Here is a 19988-nt window from a genome sequence, read left to right as displayed (position 1 = left end):
CTTGACCGTTGAAGTAGCCGCCTCAGTCAATTCCTTATAATAGGCCATCCAATTCTTTCTAGAGTTAGGTAGCTGTCCCTTCAGTGCCACCACCTCACTCGTCTTCCAAGGGACATAAACCCATTGCTCTTGAAAGCGAGCCTCTACCTGCGCCCTTGTCACTGCGTTTTTCACTGGATCCAACAATTCAGGTATTTCAGGGTGAAAGACAGGGTGTACCTCACGCAGGGGGTGTACGCCAGATGTAGAGAGACTCGTAGTCTGTAATTCATTTCTGTAGCCAACCAATGTACTCATATTTCCATAAACCTCTCCCAAAATAGTATTGGCCCTGTAAGCTCTGTCTCTAATATCATAGATAATCTGGGGCACCAGGGCCCCGCAGCACTGCTCCCACAACCCTATCAACGTCACTGACATATGCCACAAAGCATGCTGCTGCATCAAAGGTTTATAATCCTTCATCATAGAAAAAATATCCTCCTCTGTATAAATGGCATTCCGAGCCCATTGACATGCTTGATTGGCCACAACCTGTTTCTCTTTCATACCCTCATTAGAACGCGCAAGTAATTTACGTACATGGTCAAATATCATACGCCCATCCAACCCCCTTCGACCCTAAGTCGGAGTCTCAGGTATAGTCTGAGGGTTAACACTCGCCGAAGCCGTAGGTATCGCAGATGTAGATAGCGGTATAGCCACAAGGGGGGCAGACTGAACTGAAGTTCCCGTCGGCAATAGAGAAACGAGGGGTGAGGCTACAGAAGTCAATGCAGCTTAAACACCTTTCAAAACACTGGAAGTAGAGGCTAGTATAGCGGAAGGGTCAGAGGAAGAGGGTGCCTGTGAAGAGTCAGAAGCAGACAGAACAGTCGGAGAAGTAGATAGCGCGAGATATATCGATTGCAGTGCATAAGGGGGCGGGGGTCAGACATCCAAAAGGTCCTCTATCTCATCCTTCTCCTCCGCTCTTACCACATAACTCTTATCTGTTTGCAACCTATGAAGCCTATCTGCGCGCTCAATCCCTGCCTCTGTCTCTGCTTTATTATAGGCTCTCATTTTCTGTACCATCGACTGGGTAGCTTTCTTCTGAGCTATCTTCTCATCTCTCATCTGTCTTTGCCGAACCTCTTTTTGCCACAACCTTAGGGAATCGAACCTGCTCTGGCGACTACATCTAGCAAACAATCTCTCCTGAAAGTAATCTATCTTAGCTTCGTCGAATGAACCGGCCAACGGCCATTGCAAATCCACATTACTCTTGGTGTACCGATGCCACAAAGTATTAAACAAAATCGGGGTAAGTCCATATTTCCATACATCTCAAAGTTGGGAGAGCCTTCTACAGGAGCAGGCTGACTTTCGGCCAATCTAACATCTGTTGAACGGCAACAACACCCAAAACATCGCAACTTACTAAAACGCGGCATCTTGCTCACCCAATCAGACATCGCCAAAGAACTCACATTCATCCAGACACCAAAAGACCAAACAGCTATCCCCACAAACAACTACTCATGTCCTTGCACATACATATTTCCTATGGCCTTACATCGAGTCACCATACCAAACACGCATTACCACAATGGGACAAGGCCCGTCGACCAAGTCCTGTGGAACCAGACCCTACCGTAGACTTAATAAACACTGAACAGTGCAGTAACTGTTCCGGAGGCCAGAGGACAGGTCAGCCATACGGACGGTACTACGGACCACTGCACGGATTCATCCCGGGAGACCTGGGACGTTCCAGCAAACCCCCCTTCCGGGTTAGGCTTTGGTCCTTTCCCAGTGTTCCACCAAGATCAACCACGACTCCGTCCGAGCACCGTCTGGCCAGATGCTCTATAACATAGGAACATCAGGCGTCCCCCCGAACCTCCACCAAACCACAAACAGTCTATCAGAGCGTCTCATGCACTCTGAGTTCCCCAGGGCACCCTAGCCCCTCGGAGCACACTAGCTCCTCCAATCACCAAAGGCATGCCTAGGGACACACTAGCCCCTCAGAAAGTCAACTGCCTCTCAACAGTCTACAGACTGAGGGATACTGACCAATTAGTTTACCATCTACGGATTGTGACCAACCAAAATGGTAGATCAGAAATGATTCACTGATCTATAGATCAAACTAAATAAGAAATGTATAGCTTATGTAAACCTGTCCCCACGGCATCCACCCCTCATTCGTCACACCAACATGCCAGTCTCTTCCAGCTCGAAGACTATCGTTTATGAGTGTTGGCAGACCGTGCCCGCTGGATGTAAAACTCAGCAGTTGAGAAATTTCAGGCATTTGCCAATGTCTCCTGAAACCCTCCAAGCCATCAGCAGAAGCTGTTCTGACCGATGCATCTGACTGAAGGGATCCGAAAAAGGCGGGATTTGTATTTGTGGGTCACGGGTAGTTCCGTAGGACAGAAGCCAGGCTCTCTAGCTTGTTGATGTAGCAGAACATGGATATGTTCTCCATCCTTAGAAGGATGCAACAGTTTGTCTTTTGAGCAGAGAGAGTTTGTATGGGAAACATCTACGCTAAGAATTCCAAACAATTAATGTGAAAGGTCATTTCTGTCTGTGACCACTTGCGCCCAGTGGGGACTGAGCCACATTATTCTCCCCAGCCTCACCTTCTGGCATCTGACTCTATAGTTATCTCCAGCTGGCATCCGAAATGGCTCTGCCAATCCAGGCTTCCATGTGATCTAGCCACCATGACAGTTCTGCTGTGGTCTTCTTTGACAATGCCACCTGATCTGCGTATGACAGATGCTGAATCTTCAATCTTTGAAGACCTCTCTAATGGAGAGAGTCTAGAAATATTGCCTGACTGAGAACGCTAACAGCCCTACAACCTGGCTGATTATCTCAATAATATTGTCTGACTGGTCAGCGCCGACCTACATTCCTCTTTCATGTTCTTCACTTTTTGCATCGGAGACAATGGCGCCACCGATGTGCCTGAATGGTCGTCAGTTGGGGTTCACCAGGGGATGTGGCACCTTGCTTGCTGTTTGCTACCCTTGGGTGAGCTCCTGAGACCCCAGACTCAGTCATTGTATCATCAGGGAAGATATGGCTCTGTGAAAATGAAACCATGAAGCATCCTCATCAACGTTCTGTCATCAAAAATAGTTAAATTTTTCAGGTTCGTAAACCTCTAATTAACATTACGACATTATCAACAGAACACGGTATTATATATATTTTGGCCTGATGGTGACATCACAATATCATGTCCTGGTATATGATGCCCTTATCACGTGAAAGGCAAATGTGACTTTTATACCTGATGGCTTAAGGGAAAATACATGGAATTACCTGACTGAGTGACCTTTGAGCAACCTTCACCTCACATATCGCATCATCAAACAAGTGTAGTGTCCTGATGCCAGTCCCAGAAGTAGAAGGAAGTAAGATAGCTCCTCAGACTGCCCCTCTGCAGCTGCCCCTGGGGGCAATTCTGAAAGAAGCGAGTACTCTCTCTGAGTTGACAACCGCAACAAGGGGCCGGAAGGCTTCCGGTACTCGCTTGTTTCAGAACTGCCTCCAGGGGCAGCTACAGAGGGTCCCCACTCTGGACTTCTCCCCACTCCTTGAACCCGTAGCTCTCAGCCGGGTTGAAAGTATAACCAGTCTTTGGTGAAGCGTATTCTTGGCTCCACCGCGGGGTCCCGTATCCAGGACCCTATACACTGGCGGATCGCATCAAACTCCTACTAAAGAGCCGGGACGGATTTTCAACCGGCTCAGAGGGTTTAGATGCCTCCTGGCATTGCCTCATAGCCCCGAAGAAGTCTTGGGGTACCTCCCCAGATGAAACACGTGTTGGCTGGGCAATCGATCAGCAGTAAAAGAAGAACACAACACACAAGATTGTTCCCTTTGTCTTGCTTGTTTTTCAAATGTATTGTGATTGTGGTATTATGAAACTTTGAAAGAAGGAGTACTTACCTGTTTTGTTACCTTGACGTGTGTGCAGGCCTGCAGCAATTCAGCGAGACCTTGTTCCAGATATGGGGGGTTCAGGGTCTTTTCCCTTCCTGCCAGCACTGTCTCACACACCTAAACTCCTCTTACGACACGTATACCCGTCGCAGGCGCCCTCCACAACCCACATTAGATCAAAGCCCTGCCCTTTGCCTGTCTCTCTTTGGGTGCCCAGTTTGTGCCAATGGCTTGGACCGGGAGCGGTGGAGCCCCTCTACGTACATGTAGCCCCTTTACGTACGTGTAGCCCCTTTACGTACGTGTAGCCCCTCTACGTACTGTGGAGCTCCCTGATTGGAGCCGCCTCTCTCTTGTAGATCCAACACATTCGAATAAAGCTGTAGCATTCTCAAAGAGAATGACAGACATGGAATACACTTTAAAAGTTTATTTAAAGAATATAAAGGCAGAAATACACAAGCTGAACGATCGAACAGTTAGTATTATGACACGTAAATCATATGTAAAAAGAGCTCAGCAACGCTCAATAGAAAATCCAGGGCAGATTTGTCTTTTAAAGAGGGGAAAACGTGGTCTCTCTAACAGTGAATGAGCAGGTCCTTTTAAAGGACTTAAAACACAGGATTTTGTGCACTCACTACACAAGAACATAATTCACAAGATGTGCACGGTGGAAAGAAGAAACATTTTACTTCAGAATACATTCAAAATGTCTCTCATAATACATTTACACTGCATCCAGAGGTTCTCAGAGTCTATTTAGGTGAGATGAGTTGATGCCCCGGTTACTTACCGGTAATCTTCATTACTCCGAGTATAGTCTTCCTCGCCACATGACTTACATAGTGAGCATAAGCTCCACGACAAAACCCTCCAAAGCAAAAAAAGCCTCCCACCCCCTCCCAACATGGCCGACCAGTCCCACCTGACCTCTATAAGAGGCGGGCCGGCCCAACCAACAGCCTGAACTACCAAGCAACAATGAAGCCGATAGCAAGACAGGGAGGGGGGGAGGGAACTCATGTGGCGAGGAAGACTATACTCGGAGTAATGAAGATTACCGGTAAGTAACCGGGGCATTACCTCCTCGTTAGTCTTCCTCGCCACATGACTTACATAGTGAGCAAATACCCAAGCCAACAAGGCTTCATTGACCACCATAAGAACACCACCACACGGTGATGCAGAGAAACCAACACAAGGTTGATTTAGAATAAGTGAAAAGAAAACAGGGATCACAGGAAACCAGAAATCAAGACATAAAGGAAAAAGCAGGCCAACCAGGAGCCGCAGCTCCTGCCCCCAGAACGGCCCCAGCGAAGTCCCCCCGGGACTGATAGTGTCCCATGAACAAGGTGGGGGACGACCACGTCGACGCCAGACAAAACTCCACAGAGGAGAGACCCATGTATGGGGCCCAGGGCACAGAGCCACACCCCGTGGACCGACCCTGGACCCCCCGCCGGTACCACCGAACCCAGCGAAGCATAGGAAAGGGCGAGAGCCAGTGTAAGCCAGCGACCCAAGGTGGAAAGAGAGGGCTAGTGGCCCGAACGAACCGGACCGAAAGGCACAAACTGGCCATCCCACCGGGAAAGGGAAGATGTGCGCTCAAGAGAAGCCAAAACAGTACGCCGGACAACCAGCATGGACAAGAGAGGAACCTTGTCGGCAGGGAAAAAACGGTAAACACACCACCCGAGCCCGGGACACCATGGAAGGAACCCCGGGAAGGAAACGGGGGACATGCCGGAGGAACAACCTGTCCGGCAAAACCAGCAAGAAGGGAGGGGAGCGGGGGCACGACCCCCGCACGCCCATCCGCCCAGCAGACACCACTGCCACCAGGGAAAAACCACCTAAAAAGGTGAGGAACCGTAAAGCCACCGAGGCCAGGGGCTCAAAAGGGCGGACCCAGAAGAGCTCGTAGAACAAGAGATCCCAAGGGGGAGACCGGCAGAGCGTCCGAGGGCGACGGAGAACCAACTCCGGAGCCAAGCGAGCCACCAGGGAACCCAGCCCGTCGAACACCGGACGGTGGAAGGCCCGCAAGGCCGCCCACCGGGCCCACAGGGAAGAAGGGGCCACACCCCAGGAAAGACCCTTCCGTCCGGAAAACCAAGACCCGCAAGGGGTCCACAGAGGCGGGGACAGCACCAAGCCGACCGCGCCAACGCGAGAAGGACGCCCAGTGCCGGGCACAGGAAGAGAATGTGGAAGACCTGCGGGAGCCCAGCAGCAAAACCACAACCCCAGAAAAACAACCCCGAGCAAGCAGCGTCATCCGCGCCAGAACCAGGCCTGCAGATGGAGTCAGGCCAGCCGAAAAAGAGCCGGCTCAACACCGACTCCGAGAGCGGGGGACCCAACCACGGAACGGGAAGATCCGGGATCGGCCAGTAGGCCCGAACCGCCAGCTCGCAAAAGGAGAGGGTACCCGGGGCGGCTGGACCCCGCCGGGAACCACAAACAGGAACGCATCACGAAAGTGCGAGGCAACCATGCGCGGGTGCCATGCAAATCCGCACCGTAATGTACCAATATTCGTCCAGGCGCCACCGAAGCGAGCACCCAGGAGCACCCCCGCCCTGCCCAAGCTAATTCAGCAGAGGACCCGGGGGAAACGTGCACATCAGACCGAAAGGTCAAGCGAAAGACAGGGCAACCACCAGGACCCGGGAGGAGGAGAAGAACCCGGGCAGGAGGGCCGAGTCCCCCTCCGTGAACAGAGCCACGGGAGGCAGACCGAGCCGAGGCCCCAGGCGCCGAAACACCACCGGGGTCAGGGCGAGACCAGGCAGCGAAGGCTAGATCCGACTTAGTCGAACCGCATCCACCTAGTCAGACCCCGGGGAAAAGACAGCCCGAAGGGACAGGACCGGCGACACCCACACCACCAGGTCGACCGACCCGACCAAGACATGGGGACCCTGAAGCACCGGTATAAGGAACGCTTCACGAATTTGCGTGACCTCCTTGCGCAGGGGCCACGCTAAACTCCTCTGTGTCGTTCCAATGTAAGCACATGTGCTGCCGAAGCGAGCACCGCAAAAAGACGGCAGGCCAGGAGGACAGCCTGCAACCCCCGAAGCACGAGGAGCTGCGCGACTGCAGGAGATCCCAACGACCCCCACACGATCCGGCGCCAAAGGACGCCCCTCCCTGAGCGAACCAGAGGGAAGTACCGGGACCAGGCACAAGCCCCCCGAAGGAGGACAAGCCCGAGACGGGGACCGAAGGGACCACCGTACACAGTTCAGGGAGCCGACGGATGAGAGACACCGCCAGACGTGAAGCCTCACCCACGGGAAGAAAAAAAAAACGAGGCCGAGCGCATCACACATCCAGACAGGGAGCCCCAAGCCCCACACCCGGCGAAGAAGATCCACCAGGCGGGCCAGGAGCACAGCACCCCCCCCCCACGGGCCAGAAGGTAAGCCCAACGGAAGCACCCGCAACCGAGAGAGGGGACCCCCACTCGCCGGCCGGCCCCACAGGCCAACCCACGGTCCCAGAAAAACCTATAGGCGAGACAAGGGAAGGGGCAGGTACCCCAACCCGTCGAGAAGGTGGGACCCCGCGGAAAGACCGCAAGACCAGCAAGACCGGACACAGGCCAGCAAGCCCGAAGAGCCCAAGAACTGGGACAGCCACGTCCCCGGACGGGATGCAACGGAGGCAACAGTCCCCCCCCCCCCCCCCCCCCCCCAGGGGACCCCCAGGAGAGAGAGGGTCGAAAGCCAGGATCCAGGGGCGAAAAAGGGAGTGGCAGAACCAGTACGAGACCGGGAACAGCCGAAACTCGGGCCCGGACCCGAACGCTGCAGACTGACACCCTGAAATCCGGGTGGAAAGGCCGAAGGACCCCACCCATGCAAGGGCGGGACGCCCCCACCCACAGACGGAAGAGGTGTCCGAAGGAAGGCCTCGTCGAAAAATGCCGTCACCGCCGACAAGGACGCAGCCAGACCAGACGGCCGAGCCTGCCTCGCGGCCACCAGAGCGGCGAGGCAGGCCCCCCCCCCCCCCCCCAACACCCTACACAACGGACGCAGGCAGAGGAAGGGAGTCCGGATACAAGCGCAGAGAACGCACCCCGAGAAACCCCGGGAACCACCACCGCCGCCGGCGGAGGGAAAACCAAGCCCAACATGGAACGAAACACGAACTAGCGTGACATCCCTGCGCAGGGGCCATGCCGGACTTCACAGAAGCGCAACACGATACAAAAATAGCGCACAACACCCCCGCAAGGGCACAAGGCGTATGTACGAAAGCAGCTGCGGACCCCCATCCTGGCCAACTCCCCGAGGCGTCCATCCCCGGACACCCCCAAGGAGGAGTCCAGGCATCCGATGCAATGCGGGGGCCGATGTGGAGAAAAAGCCAGCCATTGCCCAGAGGAAATAATCAGTACCCTGGGATTTGGAGCCCAAGACCCGCCGAGGCAGGGAATCGAACCCTGGTCCTGGGCTAGACCTCAGCCGCAGGGTCTGATTCGCTAACCATTGAGCCACACCTCTCCACTGCTGCCGAATGGACATCACGAGTGGAACACTCGAGTCAGACGGCCCAGGGCGACACAGGGCGCCAGAAAAAGAACCCAGACAAAAGGGATCTGTCCGCACGTTGTACCGCGCCCCAACAGAGCGCGGCAGTGAAGAACAGTTAAGCTGGTAATGAGACAATGACACAGGCTCATGTAGAAGCAATAAAGCACCGCAAACAACACTATCCCTTCTCATTGTGTTGTATGCTACAGTCAGGAGTCACAGGGTCGACACACAAAAAACATTATTGCAATGGGAAAAGAAAAACCCACAAAATGCGACCACAAAAATTGAAACCGCCCTCACCGAGGATCGAACACCGGACCCTCCGAGAAAGGGACAGACGCGCTGTGCACGCCGCGTCCACTGAGGCAGCAGGAGACAGCCGCGCAAGCCTGACGAAGGAAACCAACGGCCGCACCTGGCGGCAACCAAACCCCGCCCCCGAGAGGCGGGAGGTGGGAGGCGCACGTAGCCAACTCCAGCGCGGCAAACCGCCGCGGCCCGTAGGGGCCAAAATTCACGAAGGGAGGCGGCAGCGCTCAGCGCCGCGAAAACCGAGCTGCATGGGGGGGGAGCACCCGGACCCGGACAGCAGAGCCCCTGAGGACCCGCCGACATATAAGGTAGGATCGCCCGCCCCCGGTAATCCGATCCGAGAACATGGTGCACTCCCATGTATGATTGAACCGAAAGGTCTAGGTTGCATGTCCGCAATCAGTGACAGACAGAGAACACACTTTACTAGAAGTGAACGGCCTCCGTGGGGCAGACACCTGTAAACACTCATACACCTTATTCGACCCGGCGTCACACAGCCGAGAAGCTGGGAAAACGCCCACCTTACACGCAGTATGCCTGCAGACCCATCGCCTTGCCGAAGCGCCGCCGCCCCAGGCAAGGCTCCAGCACGTTGCGCTCCACTACTGAAATAGCCCAGAGCTGCAAATGCAGCCATCGCACACGTCCACAACACGTGGAACGAAGCCAGAGCGCAATTCCAGGCGGAATATCAAAGTCAGGCATGAGGCATGTGCCTCCAGTGGCACCAACACTGCAGAGTTTAGGGCGAAAATTCAAAACATGGGAGCAGCTTGAGCCCAGGAGTACAAGAAACACATACACACGATGGTTGTAACTACCCCAAGCCAGCATCAACACCCCCCCCTGTGCTGGGCCCAAAAGCCCACATAGTGGCCAGGGCCCATCAGTAACGACCTGGGGATACAAGGGAATGACCAAACACCCCACTTCCCCGGCCGCCCCCCCCCCTGTAAACCCCTGGCACGCTAGAGCAGCACCTAACCGGCCCCATAGGACCGGGGGAAGGAAGAGGGGGGGGGATTGTTAGGCATAAGGCACCAGGGACCGCTAGAGCAGGTCCTCAACCCTAAAACCCAAGGGCCAGCTCACGCCGGCCCATCTTACCTGTACAGCGCCTCTGGAGAGAATCGCGCAGAACAAAAAAAACAGGCTGTTGGTTGGGCCGGCCCGCCTCTTATAGAGGTCAGGTGGGACTGGTCGGCCATGTTGGGAGGGGGTGGGAGGCTTTTTTTGCTTTGGAGGGTTCTGTCGTGGAGCTTATGCTCACTATGTAAGTCATGTGGCGAGGAAGACTAACGAGGAGGTAATACATAGTTTCCATACAGCCTGGGACAAGCCAGGTTTTCCTTGGATAGGTCCATTGCATTCAATTCAGGGAGGTGGCGCTTGCCTGCTATGATCCTCCGGACATCAGTCTGAACTGCGTCAAAATCAAATTCTATGGAATCAGGATCCCCTGAAGGTCCATGCCCTCCTGCCACCCTTAAACTTAACCCTGACATCATAGGATCCAATCTGGCTAATATACTTAACTCGATGTTCAAAACTGGTATATACCCCTCCATCTGGAAAAAGACAGTCATTAAACCCCTTATTAAAAAGACCAACCTCGACCCAGCAGTCACAGCCAGTTATAGACCTATTGCATCTCTGCCTTTACCAGCAGAAATTGCAGAGAAAGTTATGAACACCCAATTGGCACATTTCATCGAGCAACACCATCTATTAGATGACACCCAGTTTGGCTTCTGAAGGGAACACGGCACGGAAACCGCCCTCATCAAAGCATCTGATGAGATCAAAAAAATCCTGGATTCTGGAGGAGCCGCGGTTCTCGTCCTCCTGGATCTCTCAGCAGCATTTGACACGGTCGACCACGCAACTCTGATCGACCGTGTAACTGCACTAGGTATCTGTCACAGGGCCAGGGCCCTTCTCACATAATTTTTGGCTAATCCTTCACCATCAGCCATGCTTGGCACTTTCACCTCCCCCCCCCATTCTCTTTTCGATGCGGGGTGCCCCAGGGATCCTTGCTAAGCCTGCAATTATTTAACATCTACGTGTCGGACATGGCAAGGGTCATCAAAACCTACAACCTGGGCCTCACCTCATATGCTGATGATACCCAACTAGCGTTAGAAATACATAACGATGGCGCTAAGATTGTAGCCAACTTCCAGAAGGGAATGCTTGCCATAAGCTCCTGGATGGCGAACAATTCCCTTAGACTGAACTCTAGCAAGACCGAAGTAACGATCTTCGGCAATCTTGCACTCTCCTGGTCGTCTCTTTGGTGGCCAGAAGACTTAGGAACACCCCCCTCACCAGTAACAAAAGTTAGAAACCTCAGAGTCATTTTCGACACTAAGTTGTCTTTCATGCGCAATGTGAGTTCTGTAGTCTCATCAGCCTTCCACACCATCAAAATCATAAAGAATCTTCTCCCATACCTCCCATCCTCAGCTGCCAAAACATTGATCAGCACATTTGTCATGTCCAAAGTAGATCACTGCAACGGTCTATTCAGCAATGTGCAAAAAAAAAGTTCTTTGTAAACTCCAGATGATACAAAATGCAGCAGCCAGGCTTCTGACAGGCCCTCCCAAATTTAAACCCATCTCCAAAGTAGTTTGCCAACTCCATTGGTTACCGATCAGAAGCAGATCCAAGTTTATGGCTCTCTGCCTCGCTTATAAGGCCATGCACGCCACTGGTCATGACTTCCTCAAGCAGTCCATTCGTCCCTACAAACCCCCAGACAATTACGTTTCTCCAGTGCCAATCTTCTTATTGTTCCCCGCACAAAATTCTCGAATAGGCTTCCCCTCCACATGAAGGCCAGTCTTACCCTGCTCACTTTTAGGAAACAGATAAAGACCTGGCTTTTTAATCAATCATATGAAACAACAAGAGAGTGAGGGTATAATTAAGAACACTCTTTTACCCCTTCCGAAACGTACAATAATCAACAGAAGAGTGTCAAAGTGAAATAGAATGAAAATAACAGGGTTTTGAACAAAAAAAGTGTCTATAGACAGAAAGGAGATTACCACCGTCTAGAGAAACAAGAATTTAGTAAAGGAGTTAGGTGCATGTGCTCAGTGAAGAAAAAGAACCCTCAGGCACCGCCTGTGAAGGTCGGTAGCCAATTGTCTTCATTGGGTTCCCAAAGGTTGAAAAAAAAAAAAATAAGGTAGTGATAAAGAAGTGCTTTAAAAAGAGCATGGGCTACTCATCACAAAATAACTTTATTAAGAGGGTAGCTCTAACTCTGGTAAAAACAGTGCAAATTAAAGGACTAGTGATTGGTTGAGTTAGTTTGAACCAAAAAGTCCTTACTGAAGTGAGAAGAAAACAAAGATGGTCAACATGTTTCTGCTTGAGAGCCAAAGATCGGCTCAGCATTCGTCAGGACCAAAACACTCTATCGTATACCTTGATGGGCAATCACTAGGGTGTCCAAAACTAGGGTGTAGAGAAAGAAAAACAAATATAAAAAACTAATACAACCTGATTAGTGTGGACTTTCTATATTGGGTAAATCTCCCCACAGTCTCACCCCAAGGGGGAGACGAAAAGTCTGAAAAGTAATAAGAAAAACAAGTCTGTTTTAAAATGTGACTATTATAACATTTTTCTGAAGCCATGTACTTACATCAAACATGCACTTATATCAACGCATGCACCATTATTCTGACTGGGAATAGTTGTTCCTAAGGTATACAGTCACCGTGACTTGGAACAATGAGCCCATAGAAAAACATTTCGACATATAAATGTTCAGACAAGGCTCCTCATCTTAGGAGTCTAATTTTAAATAACACGCAGGTATTTTAGTCTGCGGTCACGGGGTGAATATATAATTTAAAAAAGTGCTCGTCATAGTTGTAAAGTCAACCAAAAGGTTGCAGTTGAGTAAATCCCCAGGACGTTTTTTGAAAGGGGCATATGAAAATGGCCGGTCGTGTTGCATACAGACAGAAGCAGAAAAGAACTCACAATAATAAACCCTCAATGGGACCTCATGGGTTGGCGGTGGGGGGAAAACCTTCACGCTCGGTCCATCTGTAAAAATAACGTGGTGCAACAAGAGTGTTAAAAGGCACCCGTATTATTGTGAAACCAGATTAAACACATAATGGCAGTGAAGTAATATCGCTGCAAGCACCTACTTTCTCCGATGCGACTCCCCGCCGTTAGACCTATTTAGACCGCGACCGCCGCCCGTAACACCAAGCGGCAATGGAGACGCCGGTTTGTTTTGTAAGTGAAAAAAACGCGGAAGCGCCAGAAGGGTGCGACTCGCGTTGGTCATAGGTCACGTGTTCTTGCTAGGTCTAAAATGATTTAAATTTAAAGGGGCCACGTTCCACGCAGCAAGTGTCAGTACCAGGAAGGTAAACAAAGGACCTATTACGTTAGGGAAAGGTCAGAAGTGTATTAGCAAAAGAAAGGCACAGAAAAGAGTGGCATATAAATGACGCCCTATTTAAGTAGTTCACCTGTATAGCGCTATATCAGCCCAACCCCGTCAGAGTTCGTAATTATGTGATGCTGCGCCACAACACTACTTAACCTATTGCTATGCACCAAGTGAGAGCTATCTCAAGAGGAGGAAGGGGTACTGTTGGAGAAAGGAACGTTATGAGTCACCCTACAGTCATTTGTATTGCACTAATAATCAGAAAAATGTTATCAAGGGGAAACCATATGTTATGATTATCGCCGCATTACCGTACCCCACGGTATTTCATCGTTAAGGCCATGTAGGTGAGTGGCCAGACGATATATCCACCTCTGTTCCTTTTCGAAGAGGGTACCCTCATTATTGGAGTGGATTTGCTCTATCACAACCCATTTCACATCGTTGGGGCTGTGACCATTTTCCAAAAAGTGGGTAGTTAGTTTGGTAGTGCTCCTACCACATCTGATGTTACTACGATGTTCCCCAATGCGTGTCTTTATCCGCCTGGTGGTCATGCCCACATACCTCAGCTGGCAGGGGCAAGTGATCAAGTAGATTACATTACTCGAGTTACAGTTGGTGTGGCTTCTCAAATGCCATTCTTTGCCTTCTTCCAGTTGTAAAGTCTTGGTAGTAGTGGTGAGGTGACACACACTGCATCCCCCACAGGGGAAATGGCCTGTGACGGGTGGTAGACCCCAGACATTAAGCACAGTTTGAGGTTGAGGAGTCTGATTGGTTTTGGGGCGAGTATGTACAAGTGCATCATGTAAACTCCTTTCTCTCTTGTAAGAGAACAAAGGTTTTTGCCAATTGCGACCATTACTCGTGAGTATTCTCCAATGCTTATTGATACAACGACTCACAGAGTTTGAAATATTACTGAAGGTGGTCACACATGTTAGGGGGACAACAGGTTCCGCTTCCTTTTCATGATCCTCCAACAGGGCCTCTCTGTTGTTATTCCTAGCCCTCTTACGGCTCTTTTGTAGTACTTTCTTTGGATATCCTCTATTTGACAATTTTACAGTAAGGTCATCAGCCTGGATGTTAAAATCTTTGAGATTACTGCAATTTCTACGAATGCGTAGATATTGGCCGAAAGGGAGGTTTTCCCTTAAGGGACGTGGATGGAAACTGGTAAAATGGAGGAGGTTATTGGTGCTGGTAGGTTTGTAGTAGGTTTTACTAACAAGGCGGTTGTCAACTCTGGAGAGGGTCACGTCTAGAAAGACGATTGATTTGGAATTATATTGATGGGTGAATCTCAAGTGGGGGTCACACGTGTTCACCCAGTCAAAGAAAGCTAAAAGGCTCTCTTCTGACCCTTTCCAAATTAAAAGCACATCATCAATGTACCTCTTCCACAGGATAACATTGAGTGTGTAGGGGTTACTGGCATTCAAGATGTGTGTCTTCTCAAAATTGTAGACATATAGCCCCGCAATACTCGGGGCAAAGGTACTTTTAATCAATCATCCATCGTATCTACCTATCTTTCCGTCAGTCCTTAACGCCGAGACACCCACGGGTAGTTGTGCGCTCTATAAAATGCATAAATAAATAAATAAATTGTAGAAGTGGGCCAGGTAGGTAGGGAGAGGGAAGGGAGCAGACAGGCAAGCAGGTGGTTAGGAGGCTTGCAGATACATAAATATAGTTGGAGGGAAAACTGGTAGACAGGCTCATTTAAGTAGATAGAGAAGCTGAAAGACAGGGTCAGTATGTAGTTATGCATTGCCACATCACCCTTCATCGCTGTAGGTGACCAATGATTCTCAGTACGTGGACATTGGAGTCTGCCCCGGAGGCTGGCCTCTGCAGTCTGCCCCAGAGGCTGGCCTCTTCAGTCTGCCCCGGAGGCGGGCCTCTGCCGTTTGCGCCAGAGGCTGGCCTCAGCAGTCTGTCCCGGAGGCTGGCCTCTGCAGTCTGCCCCGGAGGCTGACCTCTACAGTCTGCCCCGGAGGCTGGCCTCTGCAGTCTGCGCAGGAGGCTGGCCTCTGCAGTCTGTCCCGGAGGCTGGCCTCTGCAGTCTGTCCCGGAGGCTGGCCTCTGCAGTCTGCCCCAGAGGCTGGCCTCTTCAGTCTGCCCTGGAGGCGGGCCTCTGCCGTTTGCGCCAGAGGCTGGCCTCAGCAGTCTGTCCCGGAGGCTGGCCTCTGCAGTCTGCCCCGGAGGCTGACCTCTACAGTCTGCCCCGGAGGCTGGCCTCTGCAGTCTGCGCAGGAGGCTGGCCTCTGCAGTCTGCCCCGGAGGCTGGACTTTGCAGTCTGCCCCAGAGACTGGACTCTGCAGTCCACCCCAGAGGCAGGCATCTGCAGTCTGCCCCGGAGACAGGCATCTGCAGTCTGTCCTGGAGGCTGGCCTCTGCAGTCTGTCCCGGAGTCTGGCCTCTGCCGTCTGCCCCTGAGGCTGGCCTCTGCAGTCTGTCCCGGAGGCTGGCCTCTGCAGTTTGTCCCGGAGGCTGGCCTCTGCAGTCTGTCCTGGAGGCTGGCCTCTGCGGTCTGGATCACTGAAATAATATCGAGGGACAAAATATCGACTTGCCAAAATATCGTGGACAAAATATCGACAGTCAAAATATCGAGTTTGTATCTACAAACAGGTAAGTACAAAAATATCGAGTACAAAATATCGTTAACAATAATATAGATGTAAAAAATATCGACTTTATTAAAAACAGTGTTAAATTAAATTAATATTAAATTTTAATTACTAAAATATACTTAAAAATACTTAAATTAAATTATAATAATTAAATAATAAATGAAAATAATAAAAATAATTTTTTACAATCTTATTTGTTGACCCTGAACCCTAAAATATTCCCCTTTACCCAAAAACCCCAAACTGACCCTGAACCCTAAAAATACCCCTTTACCCAAAAACTAAAAACTGACCCTGAACCCTAAAAATGCCCCTTTACCCAAAAACTGAAAACTGACCCTGAACCCTAAAAATGCCCCTTTACCCAAAAACTGAAAACTGACCTTGAACCCTAAAAATGCCCCTTTACCCAAAAACTGAAAACTGACCCTGAACCCTAAAAATGCCCCTTTACCCAAAAACTAAAAACTGACCCTGAACCCTAAAAATGCCCCTTTACCCAAAAACTGAAAACTGACCCTGAACCCTAAAAATGCCCCTTTACCCCAAAACTAAAAACTGACCCTGAACCCTAAAAATGCCCCAAAACTGAAAACTGACCCTGAACCCTAAAAATACTCCTTTACCCAAAATTTATCAATATTATTTAATTACCAAATAATTATTAATTAACAATAACAATAAAGTAAATATATTAGCACATTAGCTGTAATTATTTTAATAATTAATATTATTTTTTCCCAATTAATTAACAATAACACAAAATTATATATATTAAAATGTACTCTAATTAATGTAATTAACTAATTACAATTAATCAATTACCAATTAATTACTAATACAAAATATGTACAAAATTATATTAATTAATTAACTAATTATTAATTAATTATCAATTAATTATTAATTATAAATATTTACAAACATATATTAATTAATTAATTATTATTAAATTACTTCCCACCCTATTCCCCTATAAACCCACAACCCGCTACAGAATTACATTACGCAATTATTAAAAAAACAAAATTCATTTATTAAAATATTTTATAACATTAATACACACTTTTCACACATATTATTACATAAAAATACACTATAAAATATTATATATTATTAAAAATTCGATATTTTTGCTATCTATATTTTATACAGTCGATATTACTTCACTTACCTGAAAAACAATATTTTTGTAGTCGATATTATGTCCAGTCGATATTTTGTCCAGTCTATATTTAAAACTCGATATTATGTCCAGTCGATATTTTGGAGTCGATATTTTGTCTGTGCACCCTGCGGTCTGTCCAAGAGGCTGGCCTCTGCAGTCTGTCCCGGAGTCTGGCCTCTGCAGTCTGTCTCGGAGTCTGGCCTCTGCAGTCTTCCCCAGAGGCTGACCTCTGCAGTCTTTCCCGGAGGCTGGCCTCTGCAGTCTGTCCCGGAGGCTGGCCTCTGCAGTCTGTACCGGAGGCCGGCCTTTTCAGTCTGCCCCAGAGGCTGGCCTCTGCAGTCCTTCACGGAGGCTGGCCTCTGAGGTATGCCCCAGAGGCTGGCCTCTGCAGTCTGTCCTGGAGGCTGGCCTCTGCATTCTGCCCCTGAGGCTGGCCTCTGCAGTCTGTCCCGGAGGCTGGCCTCTGCAGTCTGTTTTGGAAGCTGGCCTCTGCAGTCTGCCCTGGAGGCTGGGATCTGCAGTCTGCCCCAGAGGCTAGCCTCTGCAGTCTGTTTTGGAGGCTGGCCTCTGCAGTCTGCCCCGGAGGCTGGGATCTGCAGTCTGCCCCAGAGGCTAGCCTCTGCAGTCTGCCCCGGAGGCTGGCCTCTGTAGTCTGTCCCGGAGGCTGGCCTCTGCAGTCTGTCCCGGAGGCTGGCCTCTGCAGTCTGTCCTGGAGGCTGGCCTCTGCAGTCTGCACCGGAGGCTGGCATCTGCAGTCTGCCCCAGAGGCTGGACTCTGCAGTCTGCCCCGGAGGCTGGCCTCTGTAGAGTGCCCCAGAGGCTGGCCTCTGCAGTCTTTACCGGAGGCTGGCCTCTGAAGTGTGCCCCAGAGGCTGGCCTCTGCAGTCTGCCCCGGAGGCTGGCCTCTGCAGTCTGCCCCGGAGGCTGGCCTCTGCAGTCTGCCTTGGAGGCTGGCCTCTGCAGTCTGCCTTGGAGGCTGGCCTCTGCAGTCTGCCCCTGAGGCTGGCCTCTGCAGTCTGCCCCGGAGGCTGGCCTCTGCAGTCTGCTCCGGAGGCTTGCCTCTGAGGTGTGCCCCAGAGGCTGGACTTTGCAGTCTGTCCCGGAGACTTGCCTCTGCGGTGTGCCCCAGAAGCTGGCCTCTGCAGTCTGTCCCAGAGGCTGGCCTCTACAGTTTGTCCCGGAGGCTGGCCTCTGCAGTCTGCCCCAAAGGCTGGCCTCTGCAGTCGGCCCTGGACGGTGGCCTTGGCGGTCTTCCCCAGAGGCTGACCTCTGCAGTCTTTCCCGGAGGCTGGCCTCTGCAGTGTGCCCCAGAGGCTTGCCTCTGCAGTCTGTCCCGGAGGCTGGCCTCTGCAGTCTGTACCGGAGGCAGGCATCTGCAGTCTGCCCCCGAGGCTGGCCTCTGCAGTCCGTCCCAGAGGCTGGCCTCTGCAGTCTGTCCCAGAGTCTGGCATCTGCAGTCTGCCCCGGAGGCTGGCCTCTGCAGTCTGCCCCGGAGGCTGGCCTCTGCAGTCTGCCCCGGAGTCTGGCCTCTGCAGTCTGCCCCTGAGGCTGGCCTCTGCAGTCTGCCCCGGAGTCTGGCCTCTGCAGTCTGCCCCAGAGGCTGGCCTCTGCAGTCTGCCCCTGAGGCTGGCCTCTGCAGTTTGTCCCGGAGGCTGGCCTCTGCAGTCTGCCCCAAAGGCTGGCCTCTGCAGTCGGCCCTGGACGGTGGCCTTGGCGGTCTTCCCCAGAGGCTGACCTCTGCAGTCTTTCCCGGAGGCTGGCCTCTGCAGTCTGTACCGGAGGCCGGCCTTTTCAGTCTGCCCCAGAGGCTGGCCTCTGCAGTCTGCCCCGGAGGCTGGCCTCTGCAGTCTGTCCCGGAGGCAGGCATCTGCAGTCTGTCCCGGAGGCTGGCCTCTGCAGTCTGCCCCAGAGGCAGGCATCTGCAGTCTGCCCCTGAGGCTGGCCTCTGCAGTCCGCCCCGGAGGCAGGCATCTGCAGTCTGCACCGGAGGCTGGCCTCGGCAGTCTGCCTCTGAGGCTGGTCTCTGCAGTCTGTCCCAGAGGCTGGCATCTGCAGTCTGTCCCGGAGGCAGGCATCTGCAGTCTGCACCGGAGGCTGGCCTCGGCAGTCTGCCTCTGAGGCTGGTCTCTGCAGTCTGTCCCAGAGGCTGGCATCTGCAGTCTGTCCCGGAGGCAGGCATCTGCAGTCTGCCCCGGAGGCTGGCCTCTGCAGTCTGTCCCTGAGGCTGGCCTCTGCAGTCTGTCCCGGAGGCAGGCATCTGCAGTCTGCACCGGAGGCTGGCCTCGGCAGTCTGCCTCTGAGGCTGGTCTCTGCAGTCTGTCCCAGAGGCTGGCATCTGCAGTCTGTCCCGGAGGCATCCCTCTGCAGTCTGTCCTGGAGGCTGGCCTCTGCATTCTGCCCCTGAGGCTGGCCTCTGTAGTCTGTCCCGGAGGCTGGCCTCTGCAGTCTGTCCCGGAGGCTGGCCTCTGCAGTCTGTCCCGGAGGCTGGACTCTGCAGTCTGTCCCGGAGGCTGGCCTCTGCAGTCTGTCCCGGAGGCTGGCCTCTGCAGTCTGTCCCGGAGGCTGGCCTCTGCAGTCTGTCCCGGAGGCTGGCCTCTGCAGTCTGTCCCAGAGGCTGGACTCTGCAGTCTGTCCCGGAGGCTGGACTCTGCAGTCTGTCCCGGAGGCTGGACTCTGCAGTCTGTCCCGGAGGCTGGACTCTGCAGTCTGCCCTGGACGGTGGCCTTTTCAGTCTGTCCCAGGGGCTGGCCTCTGCATTCTGCCCCTGAGGCTGGCCTCTGTAGTCTGTCCCGGAGGCTGGCCTCTGTAGTCTGTCCCGGAGGCTGGACTCTGCAGTCTGTCCTGGAGGCTGGCCTCTGCATTCTGCCCCTGAGGCTGGCCTCTGCAGTCTGTCCCGGAGGCTGGACTCTGCAGTCTG

The 19988-nt window shown here is 52.0% G+C and overlaps 1 non-coding gene across 1 annotated transcript; it reads right to left on the bottom strand.

Annotated features, from left to right (window-relative positions):
• Positions 1-6896: 6896 nt before the first annotated feature.
• On the bottom strand, positions 6897-7003 carry LOC147662961 (U6 spliceosomal RNA). The gene has a single exon (XR_015305456.1). It is a non-coding gene; the product is annotated as a U6 spliceosomal RNA (small nuclear RNA).
• Between the last annotated feature and the right edge of the window lie 12985 nt (positions 7004-19988).

Source organism: Lissotriton vulgaris, unplaced genomic scaffold (genome assembly GCF_964263255.1).
Source record: "Lissotriton vulgaris unplaced genomic scaffold, aLisVul1.2 SCAFFOLD_1733, whole genome shotgun sequence".
Classification (NCBI taxonomy): Eukaryota; Metazoa; Chordata; class Amphibia; order Caudata; family Salamandridae; genus Lissotriton; species Lissotriton vulgaris.
Note: the sequence above shows the minus strand (reverse complement) of the source record. Positions and strands in the feature narration are given on the sequence as shown.